The following is a 6452-nucleotide window of genomic DNA, read 5'->3' as shown; positions in this document are numbered from 1 at the left end:
CAGCATCCTGATCACCACCATATCCCATACCAGTGTGATGATCACTGCCATACCCCATACTAGTGTACTTATTACAGCCATACCAGCGTCCTGATCACTGCCATGCCTCATAACAACGTCCTGATCACTGCCATACCCCACACCTGCGTCCTGATCAGTGGCATACGTTATACTAGCGTCCAGCATTTTGGGCCTCAACTGATCAATTTTCAGATATACAGGTATATCCTATCGTTTGTAGACTCTATAACTTTCCACAGACTAAATAATATACACTTTTTTGTGTTATTTTTACCCAAAAAATGCAGCAGTATACCTTTTGGACTAAATTTATGAAGAAAGATTTTTTATTTGGAAAATTTTATACCAAAAACTAAGCAAAAAACTTTTTTCGAAATGTTTTGTATTTTTTTCATTTATGTAGCAAAAAACAAGAAAACCCAGTGGTGATCAAATACCATCAAAAGAAAGCTCTATTTGTGTGAAACAAATAATAAAAAATTTCATATGAGTACAGTGTTGCATGACCGCACATTATGTCATTCAAAGTGCGACAGTGTTGAAAGCTGAAAATTGGCCTGGACTGGAAGGAGGTGAAAGTGTCCGGATTTGATGTGGTTAATTATACCTTAAAGTGGCACTACATGATACCCTTATTCTCAAGAATAATCCATACACATCCACTAATCAATGTGCTTTTGTCTCTTTCGGTCAATTGATCCTGTAATCTATTTTTCAGTACATCGTTTCTGTAAAATCCTTTGTGAGCTCCTGAACCTCTCCTTTTCCCCTCACTTTAGCTTGTTTGTAACCAGCATTGCACATTAATTGTAATATCATGCACTGGTCTATGCACGCTACAAATCCCATAATCACTAGTCCATAGTCTATCTCAGGAGCTAGAAAGGATGGCTACATCCCTACACACAGTTGGGGTTGATTTATTAAAACTGGAGAGTGCAAAATCTGGTGCATCTCTGCAAAGAAACCAATCAGCTTTCAGGCTTTTTGTCAAAGCATTATTGAGTAGACTGAAGTTAGAAGCTGATTGGCTACCATGGAGAGTTGCACATGTTTTTTTCACTCTCCACTGGGACCATGAGGAAAAAACGTTCCCACCCTCTAACTAGAATCACAGCAGCACAAACAATTTGGAGATTTGGAGATTTTGCGTTAAAGTGGTTGTAAAGGCTGAAGGTTTTTCACCTTCATGGATTCTATGGCCTTTTTAAAGCAATCCACGGAGCTGGCCAGAACCAACTCTCAAGGGAGTCTATTCCACATTTTCACAGCTCTCACTGTGAAGAAACCTTGCCGTGTTTTTAGATTAAATTTCTTTTCCTCCAGACGTAAAGAGTGCCCCCTTGTCCTCTGTGATGACCTCAGGGTGAATAACTCTACACCGAGTTCACTGTATGAACCACTGATGTGTTTATACATGTTGATCATATTCCCCCTTAATCTCCTCTTCTCAAGAGAGAATAAATTCAATTCCTCTAATCTTTCCTTATAGCTGATCTCCTCCATGCCTCTTATCAGTTTAGTTGCCCTTCTCTATACTTTCTCCAGTTCTCAAAAACTTGTGGAAAAAAAATAAATCTTCCATGGACTCAATATGCCTCTCAGCATATTGAGTCCATCTAGCTTAGGGTGCCTACTTTCCGAAAAGGGGTCATTTGGGGGTGTTTGTACCAGGGGCAGACTGACAACTCGTGGGGCTCCCGGGCAATAGGGGATCATGAGGCCCCTGTGTCCTTGCCCAAACTCAAAAAAGCCTATGAAAAAGGTACCAGGGGCATCTCATGGGGCCCCCTACTGACCCCGGGCCCTCAGGCAGTGCCCGAGTTTTCAAATGGTCGGTCCGCCCCTGGTTTGTACTGTCCTGGTATTTTAGCAACTCAAGAAATGTGACAGACAGTCAGAAAGTAAAAGCTGTATAAACTCCATTATCTATACCATAGTTTGTAGATGCTACAAATTGTTTTTCTTCAAAATTTTCAGTCTTTTTTTGTTTATAGCGCAAAAAAATAAAAAGAGCTCAGGTGATCAAATACCACCAAAAGAAAGCTCTATTTGTGTGGAAAAAAGGACATAAATTTTGTTTGGGTGCAACATTGCATGAACACACAATTACCAGTTGAAATAGTGCAGCGCCGAATAGCAACAAGAGGCCTGGTCAGGAAGGGGAGTAAATCCTAAGGAGGACAAGTGGTTAAACAGATTTTTTTCTTTGTTACCAAAGTTTAGCGTCACCTTAAGTTCCCAGAGGGCAAGAAAGAGTGGCTCCATCATACCATTCACTCTTCCTGCTCACATTCATAGAAACTCAGAAACAAATATATGACAGTTTCATGCTTGGGGGAGATCAGGAGGTATTTAGGTGGGAAATAGTTCTTCAAAGGATTGGATATACAGTCATGGCCGAAATTGTTGGCACCCTTGATATTTTTCCTGAAAATCAAGTATTTCACACAAAAAAGGTATTGCATTAACACATGTTTTGCTATACACATGTTTATTCCCTTTGTATGTATTGGAACAAATATAAAACAGAGGCAGAAAAGCAAATATGACATAATGTCACACAAAACCCCAAAAATGGGCTGGACAAAAGTATTGGCACCCTTAACTTAATATTTGGTTGCACACCCTTTGGAAAACATAACTGAAATCAGTCGCTTCCTATAACCATCAATAAGCTTCTGACACCTCTCACCCGGAATTTTGGACCACTCTTCCTTTGCAAACAGCTCCAGGTCTCTCTTATTGGAAGGACACCTTTTCCCAACAGCAATTTTAAGATCTCTCCACAGGTGTTCAATGGGATTTAGATCTGGGCTCATTGCTGGCCACTTCAGAACTCTCCAGCGCTTCTTTGCCATCCATTTCTGAGTGCTTTTTGACGTATGTTTGGGGTCATTGTCCTGCTGGAAGACCCAGGATCTTGGACGCAAACCCAGCTTTCTGACACTGGGCCCTACAGTGCGACCCAAAATCCTTTGGTAATCCTCAGATTTCATGATGCCTTGCACACAGTCAAGGCACCCAGTGCCAGAGGCAGCAAAACAACCCCAAAACATCATTGAACCTCCACCATATTTTACCGTAGGTACTGTGTTTTGTTCTTTGTAGGCCTCATTCCGTTTTCGGTAAACAGTAGAATGATGTGCTTTACCGAAAAGCTCTATCTTGGTCTCATCTGTCCACAAGACGTTTTCCCAGAAGGCTTTTGGCTTACTCAAGTACATTTTGGCAAACTGTAGTCTTGCTTTTTTATGTCTCTGTGTCAGCAGTGGGGTCCTCCTGGGTCTCCTGCCATAGCGTTTCATTTCATTTAAATGTCGACGGATAGTTCGCGCTGACACTGATGCTCCCTGAGCCTGCAGGACAGCTTGAATGTCTTTGGAACATGTTTGGGGCTGCTTATCCACCATCCGGACTATTCTGCGTTGCAATCTTTCATCAATTTTCCTCATCCGTCCACGACCAGGGAGATTAGCTACAGTGCCATGGGTTGCAAACTTCTTGATAATGTTGCGCACTGTGGACAAAGGCAAATCTAGTTCTCTGGAGATGGACTTGTAACCTTGAGATTGTTGATATTTTGCCACAATTTTGGTTCTCAGGTCCTCAGACAGTTCTCGTCTCCTCTTTCTGTTGTCCATGCTTAGTGTGGCACAGACAGACACACAATGCAAAGGTTAAGTGAACGTCTCTCCTTTTTATCTGCTTTCAGGTGTGATTTCTATATTGCCCACACCTGTTACTTGCCCCAGGTGAGTTTACAGGAGCATCACATGCTTGTAACATTCTTATTTATCCGCAGTTGTGAAAGGGTGCCAATACTTTTGTCCAGCCCATTTTTGGAGGTTTGTGTGACATTATGTCGAATTTGCTTTCTTTCCTCCCTTTTTTTGTTTTGTCCCAATACACACAAAGGGAATAAACATGTGTATAGCAAAACATGTGTTAATGCAATACGTTTCGTGAGAAATACATGATTTCCTGGAGAAATATCAAGGGTGCCAACAATTTCGGCCATGACTGTATGTCCAGATGTGTGGTAGAGATCACACAGAGAAATAAATTGTAGACTTAGAAAATGTGGTCTCACAGACAAACGTAGGTTTAGGGCCTGTTCACACCAGAATAGGGTTCAGGAAATCTACAGTTGCCATCTGCAACGGGTGTCAATGTTAACGACACGCCAAATGCAGGTTGCAAATACAGTGCGTTTGCCTGCACCGGATCGCATGTGCCTATGGACCTAAGTAACATGCGATCAGGTTGCAGTGCGTTTTTTAAAGGAGAGCATGCACTACTTTTGGTGCAGTCCAGTATGATTCAGCCCATTCAAAATGAATGAGCTCAAATTGCACTGCATGTGAATTGCAGTGAATTCCTGGTGTGAACCAGCCCTTATAACTTGGGTAATGTCTGCACAGAAAAAGAACAGATTAATTGACAGAAAGGGTGACTATCTTTACACTGGAAAGATTTTATTTAATTATTTATTTATTTGGCTAAATGGTTAGCACTTCCGCCTGGCAGTACTAGGGTCGTTGGTTTGAATCCCAACCACGGCACCACCTGCCTGGAGTTTGCATGTTCTCCCTGTGCCTGCGTGGGTTTCCTCCAGGTACTCCAGTTTCCTCCCACACACCAAAGACATGCTGGTAGGTGAATTGGATTCTGTCTAAATTGGCCCTAGTATGTATATGTATGAATGTGAGTTAGGGACTTTAGATTGTACACCCCTTGAGGGTTAGGGACTGATGTGAATGTACAATATATATGTAAAGCACTGCGTAAATTGATGGCGCTATATAAGTACCTGTAATAAATAAACTTTTCTTTAATGACTAAAACATTTGATTTCAAACATTTCCCCTGTGTTATTCATTCAAACTTTTTAAAACTATTAAAATAACCTATTTACCTGGAATTCTATATTGGATGACATTGTAAATGTGGCTTTATTTATTTGATATCTTGTGTAAAAGGATGTGTGTATCCTGGATCACTGCCCCGCCCATTGTGTGATCTTACATTAGACGGAAGGTAGTTTACCTGCTGGTTTTACAGCATTCCAATAATGAGGGTGTTACCAGCTCCTAATATTACCATGACTTAGATGAAATCTGCTCTGCTACACAGAAGACAATGCTGCCTAAGCCTGCCATGTATACCGATTATACCAACTTAGAAAAACCTAATATTAGAAAGGTAAAACTCTGCCTTTGTGTTTGTCTCCATACAGTAATACAGAATGTAAAAATGACTTTATAATCCAATGAACATGTAGGCACATATATTTACATGCACAATGTATATCTTTGTGTGATTGCTGATCTACAATTGTCCTTCCTGGCATGTTTGTGAATCTTAGTTTAAATGAGTGTTCATATTACAAGCATCATGCTGCTCAATGTACCTGGCTTGTGAGGCCGCATTCACATTGCGGTAAAAAAAACACATTTACAACTTTTTTTTATTTATGGATCTGAATGCAGCTGCATTGTTTTCAATGGAGGCATTCACACAGGTGCATAAAATGCAATGCTTTCATATCCATCACAAAAATCTGCATTTGAGGGTATGCGTGTGCATGTATATCTTTGTAGAAAAAAAAAAACAGGACAATTATAATGCAGTAAAACGTGGACCTATTTACTAATCATTACACAGGAAATTTTGTTCCTTGCCTTAACCACTTGCCCTCCAGAGGATTTACCCCCCTTCCTGACCAGGCCATTTTTTGCATTATGGCACTGCGTTACGTTAACTGACAATTGCGCGGTCATGCAACGCTGCACCCAAATTACATTTATGTCCTTTTTTTCCCATGAATAGAAATTTCTTTCGGTAATATTCAATCGCCTGTGTGGTTTTTATTTTTGTGCTATAAAAAGCACTGACACTGTGCTAATGGTAATGGGCAGGAAGGGGTTAATATGTGGGGCGATCAAAGGGTTAACTGTGTGCTGTTTTACTTTGTGTTGTGTGTGTGCTTTCAACTGCAAGCATGCTGCTTTGCATGGATCCAGTGTGCAGGAGCTGACAGGGAAGAGAACTGTATTGTTTACATACAGTTCTCTCCCTCCATCAGTAATGCCAGTGCCAGTGAGTAATCACCTGCCAAGACCCCGTGATTGACAGCCGAGGCCATGAATACCTGCACTGGTACCCGAAAATGCAAAATCACATTTATATACGTGATTTTGCGCACCCGTGCTGCCCTGTAACATTATTACTGCTATAGGGCAGATGGGGAGTGGTTAATGATCAGTGAATGTTTATGGATGTGTTACGGACATGTGAATGAGGCCTGATAGTGCCGTGACTGCTTTAAGCACCACTAACAGCAATCTAGTAGTGCAGGGGTTAACCTACGATTAAAGATAGTGACTTTATAACATAAATTATACTGGAAATACTTTGTGACTACAGTT

Source organism: Staurois parvus, unplaced genomic scaffold (genome assembly GCF_062004578.1).
Source record: "Staurois parvus isolate SC_StPar_1 unplaced genomic scaffold, SC_StPar_1.0 ptg000090l, whole genome shotgun sequence".
Lineage (NCBI taxonomy): Eukaryota > Metazoa > Chordata > Amphibia > Anura > Ranidae > Staurois > Staurois parvus.
This window is presented reverse-complemented; position numbering follows the sequence as displayed.